Here is a 15355-nt window from a genome sequence, read left to right on the forward strand (position 1 = left end):
TCGAGCCATTGACCACAACTCTTTGCGTGCGGCCACCCAGCCAGTTCTTTATCCACCGAGTGGTCCACCCATCAAACTGATGTCTCTCCAATTGAGAGACAAGGATGCCATGTGGGACAGTGTTGAACGCTTTACACAAGTCCAGGTAGATGACGTCAACTGCTCTGCCCCTGTCCATCAGTTTCATAGCCCCAACATAGAAGGCCACCAAATTGGTCAGGCAGGATTTCCCCTTAGTGAAGCCACGGTGGCTGTCACCAAGCACCTCCTTGTTTTTCATGTGCCTTAGCATGTCTTCTAGGAGAATCTGCTCCAAGCTTTTGCCAGGCACAGAGGTGAGACTGACTGGTCTGTAATCCCTGGGTCATCCATGTTCCCCTTCTTGAAAATGGGGGTTATATTGCCCTTCTTCCAGTCATCGGGAACTTCACCTGACTGCCATGATTTTTCAAATATGATGGCCAGTGGCTTAGCAACTTCATTCGCCAGCTCCTTCAGGACCCGCGGATGGATTTCATCAGGTCCCATGGACTTGTGTACATTTAGGTTTTTAAGATGGTCTCTAACCAGATCCTCTCCTACAGTGGGCCTAGGGTCCTCATTCTCACCTTTGTAAGGGTGTTCTACTTTGATTTGCTGAGTTTTGTGAAGAAGGAGAGTGCTGTTCTGCTGTTTACCTCAGTATTCCTGCAACGCCTTTGATGCTTTCTCCCCTTGCATGGTCATGGGGTGTGGGGTCACCTGTGCTTGTGGGCAGTTGGCTTGAGTGCTCTCTCAGCAGGTTTAGAGATGATGCAAAATCTGGAGAGAGCCTGAGATGCTGGACGGTTGTGCCCTGCTGTAGAGGGAACAGGAGGTGCTGGGGAATGGGCAGATAGGAATGTCCTGAAGTTCAACAGGAAGAAATGTAAAGTTTTCCATGTAGGGAGGAATGGTGCCTGTTGTCAGAACGTACTGGAGACTGAGAGGCTGGGAAGCAGCTTTGCTGATACAACTTTGTGGTGGTTGTGGAGAACAAGCTCAGGATGTTGCAGGAATGCACCCTTGCAGCAAAAGAGGGCAAGAGTCTCCATGGCAGCATAGGAAGAGATTTGCTGTCAGGTTGGTGGTGTGTGAGGAGGTGTTCTTGCTCTCTTCAATGCTGGTGAAATTTTAGGTGATCCCCAGAGGTCCCTTGTGCACTAAATGATTCTCTTTGCTATGGTTCTGCTTGTTGTGATGGCCAGGTAATTAGAATCATAGAATAGTTAGGGTTGGAAAGGACCTTGAGATCATCTAATTCCAGCCTCCCTGCCATGGGCAGTTGTGCTTGGAAAGAGACTTGGTCAAGTGTGCGCTGCCATGTGGAGCTTGTATGTCAGGTGTGGGTAGAAGTGCATTAGCATTTCCAAGGTTTTTGGCAAGGGAAGAGCTGGTGCCTGTGCTGGAAGCCCACAGGAGGGTTTTGCAGGGGATTTAACACATTACAGTGTTCTGGTGGTCCTTTTCCACCAACCTGATGGCCTATTGAGCCCTATCTTTGTGCTGGTTGAGGTTGGATGAGGAGTGGGAGAAGTGAAGAAAAGGAGGTGTCTGATGCTTGGATACAGGAGAAGTTTATTGAGGAACAAAATGGTGAAAAGGCAGGAGAACCAAGAAATCCAGTGTGAGGTAAAAGTAGGGCAACCATCAGCCAGGTCCCCTGTGTGTAGCAGGTGTTGCCCGAATCCTGAGGTCTTTGTGCCCCACAGTGTGAGCAGTGCACTGGAGATTCCCAGTGGGGTTTAGGTTGTGAGATAGTGTTTGAAGTGGACTAGATGAGAATGAGAAGTGCGGAGAAGGCATTTGGAGAAGAAGAGGAGGTCCATGAGCCATGTGTCCAGGCAGCACGAGATGGGCCCATTCTCTCCTGGATTTCAGGCATGCTGAGGCACTGGGCTGGGTTTTATGCTGGTCCCCGAGGGGCGGGACAGCCTTTGCGCATGGCAGCATTTGTCAGGAAGCAGCTGGTGCGTGCCACAGCCTGGCAAGTCATGATCTGTGGCGTGTCACTGGGAGTGTGCGTTTATGTGGAAAGGTTTTGGTAGCTGTGGGTCTTCTGTGGTGCCTTCTGTGAGAAAATGCCAGAAGCTTTCTCCATGTCCAATAGAGCATGTGGGAAGGACCTATGTTGGGTAAGATCATGGAGGAGTCTTTCCCATTATAGTGACCCCACAGTGAAGCAGTTAAGAGTGTGATGAGGAACGACTGGCAGAGACACCATGTGTTGAACTGACCACAACTTCCATTCCCCTACACCATGTGCCACTTTGGTCCAGGCTGTAAGTACTTTGGGACACAAGTGGATCCTTGAAGAAAGGATGCGTAGGGGGAAAGTGTTTTAAGAGTTGATTAATTTCTTTTTTGTCTACCCTGATTTTGTTAAATGAATTTCCCCATATTGGGTCTGTTTTGCTGCCACGGGAAACTGGTGAGTGATCTCCATTTTCTTATCTTGACTTCAGAGGTTTAGCCTTATTCCTCTCCCCCTAATGCATTTGAGGAAGAGGAGTGATGCAGGAGCTCAGTGAGCACTTGGTGCCCAGCCAAGGTGAACCCACCACAGAGCCCCATCTTCGCAGTAGAACAGGGTGACAGGCTTGTTCCTGCACCTCATCCCCATTGCCTTGTATAGTGCCTCATTACTCCAGTGTGAGGAGGGTTGTGACCTCATACTGGGGGTCTTTCTATGTGACCTCAGAGCAGAGAGATGGTGGCTTGTGGTCCCCTGCAGAGGTGGTCCAAGTACACAGCAGCAGGGAGGATGGCTGTTCCTGAAACCCCCTACACTGTTGGACCCTACAGTGAAAAGGGGCTGGTGTCCAAGATAGGCCCAAAGACATCATTTGTGGACCCCATAGCGAGGTGAGACCATGGCCTGGGGGCTGAGATGTGAATGGAATGGGGACCATGCACCCATTAGGTCAGTGCAACAAGGATTCACACTGGGGTCGGAGGAGTGTCCTGGTTTAGCAGTAGCAGTCATTTTTTCTGCTGGTGCAGTGCTGTGTTTTGACTTTTGGCCTGGGAATAATACTGATAAAGCCGATGTTTTCAGTTGCTGGTCAGAATGTTTACCCTGACCAAGGACTTTGTGAGTCTCATGCTCTGCCAGGGAGGAGGAGAAGCCGGGGGGAAGCAGGGACAGGACACCTGACCCAAACTAGCCAAAGAGGTATTCCATACCACAGCACGTCATGCCCAGGATGTAGAACTGAGAGTTCCCAGAAGGGCTGGAGCACTGCGGGGTGGGGGCGAGGTACCGGTTGGTGAGCGGTTGTATTCTCTTCCTTGTTATTTCCTTTATCATTATTATTATTGGTGGTAGCAGTAGTGATTTGTGTTATATCTTAGTTATTAAACTGTTCTTATCTCAACCCATGGGAGTTGCATTCTTTTGATTCTCCTCCCTGTCCCTCCAGAAGCGGAGGGAAGAAAGGTGGGGGGGAAGTGGACTGCGTGGTTCTGATTTACGGCCTGGGCTTAAACCACGACAGTTCTTTTTTGGCGCCCAACGTGGGGCTTGGAGGGTTGAGATAACAACAGATCTGACCGAGGCACAATGCTGATTTATTGGCTCTCAGAGTTGTTTCTCTTGATGTCAGGGTTTCAGTATGCTGTAGCTTACTTAGAGCCGGTATTTGCTGTGTTAGTGTTTTTTAAGTGTGGGACTTGGGCTAAGGTTCTTGTTTCATTGTACTTTATGGTAATGGCTTGTAATACGGGTGGGCTCCGGCAGCAGGGTGGGATGGACGTGGCCGTGGACTTGTACCTGGCCGTCCCGCTGCTCTTCACCGTCCTGGCCCTCGTCCTCGCCTCCGTCTTTGTGAGGCTGCGGGGAGCTGAGAGGGAGCGGCCCGGGAGGGCGGCCCTGGGGACCAAGCGGTGGCGGGAGCAGGCCCGGAGGCCGGCAGGGAGTGGCTGCCGGTGGAGGAAGTCGGGGCAGACGAGGAGGGAAAGGAGGCGGTTGCCGAGCAGCGGGAGGAGGCGGCGGAGGAGCCAAGCCCCACGGCCGAGCCCAGCCCCGCGGCGGCCGAGAGCATCCCCCGGCAGCCACCCACCGAGCCCCGCGAGCCATTTGGTGCCTCAAAGTACTGTGTCACATTGTGGAAGCAATCCAGGAGCCTGTCTTTGATGCTAGTGGTGCCCTACTTCCCAGGAGAAGACTTATGGCATTTTGCCACTTACATGAATGACCTTCTGATACCTGACTTAGTGCTGCGTGAAGTTGGAAGAGCCTTGGTAGAAGAAAGGTCGAGGAGGCATCAGGGGCTGGGATGGAGGCGAACTTTCTTGAGGCAAGAGGAATTGTGAAGAGGGGTCCCCATATCCTCACAGCATCGTTACACTGGTCTGGGCATTGGAGCTGTGTTGGCCATGAGGGGCCTGCCCCTCCCCTTGCATCTGGTCCCTCTCTGCCTTGCTGCCAGGTCTCTAAGCCCGTCTTTTGGCCTGTCCTTTCCCTTTGGATGTGCTCTGTGGTTGTCTCGGTGGCCTTTGGACTTGTAAGGTGTTCACTGGGTGAGTGCTTTTACGTGAAATTTTTTTGTTAGCCTTTATGCTGCTGTGGTGTCTTCCGTGAGAATGTGCCTCCTGAAGCTTTCTCCAGGTCCAGTAGAGCCTGTGGGAAGGATTCCCATAAGTTTGTGGAGTTCTGTTTCCTGTGGAAGGGGCCCCAGAATGGAGCAGGTGAAGAGTGTGAGGAGGGTGGTGTGGCAGAGACAATGTGGGGTGAACTGAACCACAATTCCCCTTCCCATCCCTCTGTGCTGTTTTGGGCAAGGGAGTAAGTAATGTAGGAGGGAAGATGAACCTTGAAGAAGGGAGAGATTGGGGGTGGGTGTTCTAAGCTTTGTTTCAGTTTGTTATAATTCTACTCTGACTTTTGATTTGGATAAATGAATTTCCCCATATTACGTCTGTTTTGCTGCCACTGGAAACCAGTGAGTGATCTTCATGTTCTTAACTCGATGTGAGAGACTTTCATCCTGTTCTTCTCTCCCCTATCCTCTGGAGGAAGAGGAGTGATAGAGCAGCTCATTGAGCGCTTGTTGCCAAGCCAAGCTCCACTCTTGGAGCCCCATCTTTGCAGGAGAGCTGGGTCACAGGCTTGGTCCTGCACTTGTCCCCAGTGCCCCATGCAGGGCTGTGCTGAGCCAAGGTGAGGAGGACTGTGACCTCACAGTGGGGGCTTTCTGTGTGACCTCAGAGCAGAGGGGTGGTGTCTTGTGGACCCCTGCAGAGGTGGTCCAGAGAGTCTGCATCAGGGCGGATGGGGATCAGGAGACCCCCTGCGTGGGTCTCTGTTGTGTTTCATGGTGAAGAGGTGCTGATGGCTTGAGGAATCTCCAACTCATCATTTGTGGACCCCATAGTAAAGTGAGACCATGGCCTAGGAACTCTGGTGTGTGTGGAAAGGAGGCCAAGCAGCCAGGTGGTCAGTGCAACACCGACCCACAGCTGGGTGAGAGGATGATCTCAGAGCAGGAAGAGTGGTGACCTGTGAACACTGCATAGGATCCCCAAGGTCCTTGCAGTAGGGGTGCCTGAGGCACCACCCGAATGGTCTCATGAGTCTGTGGTGACTCCATCAGAGGCGTGCTCATGGCAGTGTTGTCATGTTCAAGACTGTCTTTGAGCCAGCGCTGGCTCAAATCTCTGTCAGGTTGTGAAAGCACCCCAAGTGCCAGTCTTTGTTGGTTGTGGTGGCATACTTCCCAGGAGAATCCTTGTGGCCTTTTTCACCCACACTGACAGCCTGTTGAGCCCTGGCTTTGTGCTGCGTGAAGCTGGAATATCTTTAGTAGAAGAAAGGCGGAGGAGGTGTCAGAGGTTGGGATGCAGGAGAAGTTTATTGAGACAAAAGCATAAGGAGGAATAGAGCTGATATTCAAGTAGGGTGACCGTGCACTGAGGTCTATTGTATGCAGTAGATAATGTCAGAGCACTGAGGTCTTCCTGGCTTGCCTGGGGAGGAACCCAGTGGAGGTCCCCCGCTGCTGTTTGCCTGTGAGATGCTGGTGTGGCACAGAGTACTGCACACAGCAGATGGGGTGGTGCAGAGAAGGAATTTGGAGAAGAGCAACACATCCATGGGCCATGTTACCAGGCATGGACCTTGGCAGGCCCTTTCCCTGCTTGCTTAGTGCCACAAGAGAAGGAGCTGCGGAAAGTGAACTGGTGTGCCAGCATTACCCCAGACGTGCATCCTCAATCCATGTCTTTGCTTCTAGAATGTAGGTGAGTGGTTTCAGGAATGTTGTCAATGTCCCTTAGCAGATGTTGTAGCCTCTTCCTGTGCCGTAGCAGCCCAGGCCTCCGAAGCCGTAGCCAAGGCCGTAGCCGAAGCCCCCAGAGGAGACGGGCACTCCCTGGGCGCTGAGTTCGCTGCCCACGGCAGCGGATGAGGAGGATCCGACGGCGGTGCTCTGGGGGAAGGAGGTGAGGATGGGTCCTGGCAGGGTGACCAGCACGGTGGAAGGCTGGATGACGACGCGGGAGTCCTCGCACTGCCTGACACAGGGCTCGTTGCAGCTGTTGGCCAGCGGGGTGGGTCCGCAGGGGCGGCAGAGGTCGTAGCAGGCCATGTCTGTGGTGTGGAGGGGCCCTGGCAGAGGAGAGGAGAGGAGAGGAGAGGAGAGGAGAGGAGAGGAGAGGAGAGGAGAGAGGGTGTGGGGAGAGCGGAGGGCGTGGGGGTGCGAGGGGCGGTGGTGCAGGAGGGCGAGGCAGTGGGGAGGCTGGTGTGGGGCTGTGGGGCTGTGGTGCTGGGGAGGCGTCAGGGGTGCTGAGGCTGGGGCAGAGTGTGCTGGAAGAGCCGGGCCAGGGGGGCAGGAGCAGAGGGCAAGGGGCTTGAGGCTCACCTTGTTGAGCGCGCAGGAGAAGGCGTCAGCAGAGGCGAGTGAGGGACGGAGGCGCTGGGCCGGCTTTTATGCTGGTCCTGGAGTGCCTGAGGGGGCTGAGACAGCATCTTTGTGCATGACAGCATGTTTGTGCAAGCAGCTGGTGTGTGTCAAATCCTTCCAAGCAATTAGTTGTGGTTGTGTTTTCCTTCCAAGAATTGTGAATGTTCATGTCCTCCTGTTGAGGACGTGTCCTGCTGGCCCTGGCGGTACGTTTCAAGTATTAGAGACCAAAGGCTTGGTGTTGATGGCGCATGTCAGGGCATTTGGCAGAACATGCAACAAAAGCATTGCAGAGGTGGTGGTGTCGTCAGTGATGTCATCCTGTGGCACTGGTGCTGTGTTGTGAAGAGGGGACCTCATGTCCCGGCAGCCCTGTCAGGCTGGTCTGGGCTTTGTAATTGTAGTGCGTGAAGGGCTGCCCCTTCCATTGCCTTCAGTCCCTCCCTGTCCTGCTGCCAGGTCACTAAGCCTGGCTTTAGGCGTTGCCTTTTGGGTGAGCTCTGTGGGTGTCCTGGTGCCCTTGTGCTTGTGAGGTTGTCCCTGGCTGTAGTGGGTTTACGTGGAAATGTTTTGGTAGCAATTATTCTGCTGTGTTGTCTTCCGTGAGAAGATGCCCGAAGCTTTCTCCAAGTCTGACAGAGCCTGTGAGAAAGACCCATGTAAGTTTGTGGAGGGCTGTGTCCTGTGGGAGAGGCCCCATGATGGAGCCGGGGAAGAGCGTGAGGGGGAAGGAAGAGCAGAGACAACGTGGGGTGAACTGACCACAATTCCCATTCCCATCCCTCTGTGCTATTTTGCGCAAGGGAGTAAGTAATTTCGAAGGGAAGATGAACCTTGATGAAGGGAGACGTTGGGGACAGGTGTTTTAAAAGTTGATTTTATTTCTCTTAATTCTTCTCTGACTTTTAATTTTTATAAATGAATTTCCCTGAGTCAAGTCTGTTTTGCTGCCACTGCAACCTGGTGAGTAATCTCCATGTCCTTCTCTCTCCTTGGGAGCTTCTTCCCCTACCTGGTTGCGGAAAAGGAGTGATAGAGGCGTTCAGTGAGCGCTTGGTGGCCAGCCATGGTCAACTCACCGCAGAACCCCATCTTCACAGGAGAACAGGGTTACAGGCTTGTTCCTGCACTTGTTTCCAGTGACCCATGCAGGTCTTTGCTGAGCCATGGTGAGGAGGATTGTGACGTCACAGTGGGGTCTTTCTTTGTGACCTCAGAGTAGACGGATGTTGGCTTGGGGTCCCTGCAGAGGTGTTTCAGAAATACAGCAGCAGGCAGGATGTTCTGTCCGGAGACCCCTTGCACTGTTGGAGCCTGCAGTGATGAGGTGCTGGTGGCCCTCTAAGCATTCCACCAAAGCATCATTTGTGGACCCCATAGCAAGGTGAGACCATGGCCTGGGGACTGTGACATGGGTGGGATGGGGAAAATGCAACCAGAAGGTCATTGGAACAGGAACCCACACCTGAGTCAGGAGAGGTTCCCAGAGCAGGAGGCTGGTGACCTGGGCACCCTGCGTGGGATACCCGTGGTCCTCGCAGTAGTCGGTGGCACGGCCATGAGTTCCTGTGTAGTTGGCCCTGGGAACCCACCCGAACGGTCTCATGAGCCTGTGGTGCCATCACCACTGTCATGCATAGGGAGACAATGTCATGTTCAATGATTAGTATGTGCCAGTGACGGGCCTGTGTCACATTCTGGAAGGCCTCCACGTGTCACTTTGTTTTGTTGCTGATTGTGGTGGTGTATTTCCTAAGAGAGACTTTGTGGCCCTTGTTCACTTGGCTCGATGGCCTGTTGAGACCTGGCGTTGTGCTATGTAATGTTGGAAGAGCCTTGGTAGATGTAAGGAAGAGGAGGTGTCACAGGCTTGGCTGCAGAAGAACTTTATTGAGGCATAAGAGTGAAAATGCACAAGCATGAGATGGTAGAGAGCTGGTCTAAGGTGTTGGTAGGATGACCATGCTCTGAGGTTTTCTGTTTGAAGTACATGCTGTCAGAGTAGCGAGGTCTTCCTGCCCTGAATTGGGAAGAGCCCACTTAAGGTCTCATGAATCTTTCTTAGCTTGTGAGATGCTGGTTGTGCCAGAGAGTACCTGACATAGCAGATGGAGTGATGTGGAGAAGGAAGTGGCAGAAGAGGAGGAAGTCAATGGGTGATGGTAACAGACAGGCTGGGCTGGCCCCTGCTTTGCTTCCTTTCTTGGTGCTTTGAGAAGAGGAGCTGTGAGGAGGAAATCAGAAATAGCTCGGACATGTATCCTCACTCATTCCCATGGCTTCCATGGTGTGGGTAGCTGGTTCCAGGCATGCTGTCAATGACCCTTAGCAGATGTTGCAGCCTCTTCCTCTGCCGTAGCAGCCCAGGCCTCCGAAGCCGTAGCCAAGGCCGTAGCCGAAGCCCCCAGAGGAGACGGGCACTCCCTGGGCGCTGAGTTCGCTGCCCACGGCAGCGGATGAGGAGGATCCGACGGCGGTGCTCTGGGGGAAGGAGGTGAGGATGGGTCCTGGCAGGGTGACCAGCACGGTGGAAGGCTGGATGACGACGCGGGAGTCCTGGCACTGCCTGACACAGGGCTCGTTGCAGCTGTTGGCCAGCGGGGTGGGTCCGCAGGGGCGGCAGAGGTCGTAGCAGGCCATGTCTGTGGTGTGGAGGGGCCCTGGCAGAGGAGAGGAGAGGAGAGGGTGTGGGGAGAGCGGAGGGCGTGGGGGTGCGAGGGGCGGTGGTGCAGGAGGGCGAGGCAGTGGGGAGGCTGGTGTGGGGCTGTGGGGCTGTGGTGCTGGGGAGGCATCAGGGGTGCTGAGGCTGGGGCAGAGCGTGCTGGAAGAGCCGGGCCAGGGGGACAGGAGCAGAGGGCAAGGGGCTTGAGGCTCACCTTGTTGAGCGCGCAGGAGAAGGCGTCAGCAGAGGCGAGTGAGGGACGGAGGCACTGGGCTGGCTTTTATGCTGGTCCCCGAGGGGCGGGACAGCCTTTGCGCATGGCAGCATTTGTCAGCAAGCAGCTGGTGCGTGCCACAGCCTGGCAAGTCATGAGCTGGGGAGCGTTTTCCTTCCCACAGTGCTCTCTTTGCATGTCCTCCTGTTGAGGACGTGTCCATGTGGCCCTGGCGGCAGCCTTCAAGTGACAGTGTGCGTTTGGGATGATTTGCATGGAAAGTATCTGTCAGGGTACTCTGCAGACATGGCCAGAGCATTAGAGAGGTGGGGTGGTGTCAGTGAGGTCACTCGTGTGGTGTGGTTTGTGGGTGCCTTGTGAAGAGGTTTTCCATGTCCTCATAGCCATGTCAGGGGAGGGCAGTTCACAAGAGCAGGCTGTTATCCTGGAAACGGTGCTTGAGCTCTGGTTATTCCTGTGATGTGGGGAGCACTTCCAATCTGTCCAGAATATTGCGTTGGCCCAGTCGTAGCACTACCCTCTTTTATGAGTGGCATGTTTGCAGCCTGGCCTCTGGTTTGATGCAGTGCTTGATGTGGGGCACCTTGTAAGTATCATAGAATCATAGAATAGTCAGGGTTGGAAAGGACCTTGAGATCATCTAGTTCCAACCCCCCTGCCATGGGCAGGGACACCCCACACTAAACCATGGCACCCAAGGCCTCATCCAACCTGGCCTTGAACACCGCCAAGGATGGAGCATTCACAACCTCCCTGGGCAACCCATTCCAGTGCCTCACCACCCTCTCAGTAAAGAATTTCTTCCTTAGATCCAATCTAAACTTCCCCTGTTTAAGTTTGAACCCATCACCCCTTGTCCTGTCACTACAGTCCCTAATGAAGAGTCCCTTCCCAGCATCCTTGTAGGCCCCCTTCAGATACTGGAAGGCTGCTCTGAGGTCTCCACGCAGCCTTCTCTTCTCCAGGCTGAACAGCCCCAACTTTCTCAGCCTGTCTCCATACGGGAGGTGCTCCAGTCCCCTGCTCATCCTTGTGGCCCTCCTCAGGACTTGTTCCAACAGTTCCATGTCCTTTTTATGTTGAGGACACCAGAACTGCACACAATGCTCCAAGTGAGGTCTCACGAGAGCAGAGTAGAGGGGCAGGATCACCTCCTTCGACCTGCTGGTCACGCTCCTCTTGATGCAGCCCAGGATACGGTTGGCTTTCTGGGCTGCGAGCGCACACTGCAGCCGGCTCATGTTCATTTTTTCATCGACCAATACCCCAAGTCCTTCTCTGCAGGGCCGCTCTGAATTACTTCTCTGCCCAACCTGTAGCTGTGCCTGGGATTGCTCTGACCCAGGTGTAGGACCTTGCACTTGGCATGGTTAAACTTCATAAGGTTGGCATCAGCCCACCTCACAAGCGTGTCGAGGTCCCTCCGGATGGCATCCCTTCCCTCTGGCGTATCAACCGAACCACACAGCTTGGTGTCATCGGCAAACTTGCTGAGGGCACACTCAATCCCCCTGTCCATGTCACCGACAAAGATGTTGAACAAGACCGGTCCCAACACCGATCCCTGAGGGACACCACTCGTTACTGGTCTCCAGCCGGACATCGAGCCATTGACCACAACTCTTTGCGTGCGGCCACCCAGCCAGTTCTTTATCCACCGAGTGGTCCACCCATCAAACTGATGTCTCTCCAATTGAGAGACAAGGATGCCATGTGGGACAGTGTCGAACGCTTTACACAAGTCCAGGTAGATGATGTCAACTGCTCTGCCCCTGTCCCTCAGTTTCATAGCCCCAACATAGAAGGCCACCAAATTGGTCAGGCAGGATTTCCCCTTAGTGAAGCCACGGTGGCTGTCACCAAGCACCTCCTTGTTTTTCATGTGCCTTAGCATGTCTTCCAGGAGAATCTGCTCCAAGCTTTTGCCAGGCACAGAGGTGAGACTGACTGGTCTGTAATCCCCGGGTCATCCATTTTCCCCTTCTTGAAAATGGGGGTTATATTGCCCTTCTTCCAGTCATCGGGAACTTCACCTGACTGCCATGATTTTTCAAATATGATGGCCAGTGGCTTAGCAACTTCATTCGCCAGCTCCTTCAGGACCCGCGGATGGATTTCATCAGGTCCCATGGACTTGTGTACATTTAGGTTTTTAAGATGGTCTCTAACCAGATCCTCTCCTACAGTGGGGCTAGGGTCCTCATTCTCACCTTTGTAAGGGTGTTCTACTTTGATTTGCTGAGTTTTGTGAAGAAGGAGAGTGCTGTTCTGCTGTTTACCTCAGTATTCCTGCAACGCCTTTGATGCTTTCTCCCCTTGCATGGTCATGGGGTGTGGGGTCACCTGTGCTTGTGGGCAGTTGGCTTGAGTGCTCTCTCAGCAGGTTTAGAGATGATGCAAAATCTGGAGAGAGCCTGAGATGCTGGACGGTTGTGCTGTGCTGTAGAGGGAACAGGAGGTGCTGGGGAATGGGCAGACAGGAATCTCCTGAAGTTCAACAGGAAGAAATGTAAAGTTTTCCATGTAGGGAGGAATGGTGCCTGTTGTCAGAACGTACTGGAGACTGAGAGGCTGGGAAGCAGCGTTGCTGATACAACTTTGTGGTGGTTGTGGAGAACAAGCTCAGGATGTTGCAGGAATTCACCCTTGCAGCAAAAGAGGGCAAGAGTCTCCATGGCAGCATAGGAAGAGATTTGCTGTCAGGTTGGTGGTGTGTGGGGAGGTGTTCTTGCTCTCTTCAATGCTGGTGAAATTTTAGGTGATCCCCAGAGGTCCTTTGTGCACTAAATGATTCTCTTTGCTATGGTTCTGCTTGTTGTGATGGCCAGGTAGTTAGAATCATAAAATCACAGAATAGTTAGGGTTGGAAAGGACCTTGGGATCATCTAATTCCAACCCCCCTGCCATGGGCAGTTGTGCTTGGAAAGAGACTTGGTCAAGTGTGTGCTGCCATGTGGAGCTTGTATGTCAGGTGTGGGTAGAAGTGCATTAGCATTTCCAAGGTTTTTGGCAAGGGAAGAGCTGGTGTCTGTGCTGGAAGCCCACAGGAGGGTTTTGCAGGGGATTTAATACATTACTGTGGCCTGGTGGACCTTTTCCACCAGCTTGATGGCCTTTGTGCTGGTTGAGGTTGAATGAGCAGTTTGCCTTTGGAGAGGCTGGAAGGAGGAGACTCGGCGGGGCTTTTAAACGGGCCCAGAGCACGGAGACTTCATTTCCCAGCCTGCCTTTGGAGAGGCTACAAGCTCTTCAGAAGAGACAGAAAAGGGAGAAGGGGTGGAGGGGTGGCCCTTTATATTAGGGAGGTCTTAGATGTTATAGGTATTGAAATTAATGATGATGAAGTTGAATGTTTATGGGTAAGAATCAAGGGGAAGGCCGGTAAGGCTGATATCCTATTGGGGGTCTGTTATCGTCCACCCAACCAGAAAGAAGAAGTGGACAACTTGTTTTATAAGCAACTGGAGAATGTTTCTGGATCTTCAGCCCTTGTTCTTGTAGGCGACTTCAACCTACCAGATATATGTTGGGAATTTCATACAGCTCAAAAAAGGCAGTCCAGAAAGTTTTTAGAGTGTGTGAAGGATAACTTTCTGTCACAGCTGGTGAGCGAGACTACCAGGGGAGGGTCTATGTTAGACCTGTCGTTCACTAATAGAGATGGACTGGTGGGTGAGGTGAAGGTTGGAGGTTGCCTGGGGCACAGTGATCATGAAATTGTAGAATTGTCAATACTCAGGGAAATCAGGAGGAACATCAATAAGACCTATACCTTGGACTTCCGGAGGGCAGATTTTGGCCTGTTTAAGAGACTCATTCGGAGAGTTCCTTGGGAAACTGCCCTTGAAAATAAAGGAGTTCAGGAAAGATGGGTGTGCCTCAAAACAGAGATCTTGAGGGCACAGGAAAAGTCTGTTCCTGTGTGCCGAAAGATGAGCCGACGAGGCAAGTGTCCAGCCTGGATGGGTACTGAGGTTATGAAGGAACTTAGAAATAAAAAGAAGGTGTATCATCTTTGGAAGGAGGGTAGGGTTTCTCAGGGAGTGTTTAAGGAGGCTGCTGGGGCATGTAGAAAGAAAATTAGGGAGGCCAAAGCTCAGTTTGAACTTAAATTGGCAACTTCCGTAAAGAATAATAAAAAAAGTTTTTATAAATATATCAATGGTAAAAGGAAGGGTAAGACTGATCTTTGCTACTTATTGGATGAGGCAGGAAACTTAGTAACTAAAGATGAGGAGAAAGCAGAAGTGTTTAATGCCTTTTTTGCCTCAGTTTTCAGTAGGAAGACACCTTGCCCTCACAATAACTGTACTTTGAGGTTGGTAGGTGGTGTTAGGGAGCAGAATGGTCCTCTTGTTATTCAAGAAGAGGAAATTAGAGAATTGTTGAGGCACCTGAACATTTATAAATCAATGGGACCAGGTGGGATCCATCCCAGGGTGATGAGGGAGATGGCGGATGAGCTTGCAAAGCCGCTCTCCATCATTTACCAACAGTCGTGGCTCACTGGTGAGGTTCCAGATGATTGGAAGTTGGCCAATGTGATGCCCATTTATAAAAAGGGTAGGAGGGAGGATCCTGGTAATTATAGGCCAGTTAGTCTGACCTCAGTGCCGGGAAAGTTAATGGAAAAGTTCATACTGAGTGCTATTAAGCAGCACTTCAGAAATGGCCAGGGTATTAGACCCAGCCAGCATGGGTTTATGAAGGGCAGGTCATGCTTGACCAACCTGATTTCCTTTTATGATCAGGTGACCCGCCTGGTGGATGTGGGAGGGGCTGTGGATGTTGTCTATTTGGATTTCAGCAAGGCTTTTGATACTGTCCCCCATAACATACTCCTGGAAAAGCTAGCAGCTCACGGCTTGGACAGGAGCACTCTTTGCTGGGTCAGTAACTGGCTGGATGGCCGGGCCCAGAGGGTGACGGTGAACGGTGTTGCATCCAGCTGGCAACCTGTCACCAGTGGTGTCCCTCAGGGGTCTGTGCTGGGACCGGTGTTGTTCAATATTTTTATTGATGACATGGATGAGGGTATTGAGTCTTTCATCAGTAAGTTTGCAGATGACACTAAGTTGGGAGCTTGTGTTGATCTTCTGGAAGGAAGGAAGGCTCTGCAGAGAGACCTGGATAGGTTGGATAGATGGGCAGAATCCAATAAGATGAAATTTAATAAGTCTAAGTGCCGAGTCCTACATTTTGGCCATAAAAACCCCTTGCAATGTTATAAGTTGGGGACAGTGTGGCTGGATAGTGTCCAGGTAGAAAGGGATCTGGGGGTATTGGTGGATGGCCAGCTGAATATGAGCCAGCAGTGTGCCCTGGTGGCCAAGAAGGCCAATGGCATCCTAGCCTGCATTAGGAATGGTGTGGCCAGCAGAAACAGGGAGGTTATTCTTCCCCTGTACTCAGTACTGGTGAGGCCGCACCTTGAGTACTGTGTCCAGTTCTGGGCTCCTCAGTTTAAGAAGGACGTGGAAATGATTGAGCGCGTCCAAAGGAGGGCAATGAGGCTGGTGAGGGGCTTGGACCACAAGC

At 52.5% G+C, this 15355-nt stretch overlaps 2 pseudogenes across 2 annotated transcripts; both read right to left on the reverse strand.

Annotated features, from left to right (window-relative positions):
- Positions 1-6290: 6290 nt before the first annotated feature.
- On the reverse strand, positions 6291-6605 carry LOC308217052 (feather keratin 1 pseudogene; annotated as a pseudogene). Its single transcript has one exon. The product of its transcript is annotated as a feather keratin 1 pseudogene (transcript).
- A 2640-nt stretch (positions 6606-9245) lies between these two features.
- On the reverse strand, positions 9246-9560 carry LOC308217264 (feather keratin 1 pseudogene; annotated as a pseudogene). Its single transcript has one exon. The product of its transcript is annotated as a feather keratin 1 pseudogene (transcript).
- Between the last annotated feature and the right edge of the window lie 5795 nt (positions 9561-15355).

This window comes from Psittacula echo (genome assembly GCF_963264785.1).
Source record: "Psittacula echo genome assembly, chromosome: 2".
Classification (NCBI taxonomy): Eukaryota; Metazoa; Chordata; class Aves; order Psittaciformes; family Psittacidae; genus Psittacula; species Psittacula echo.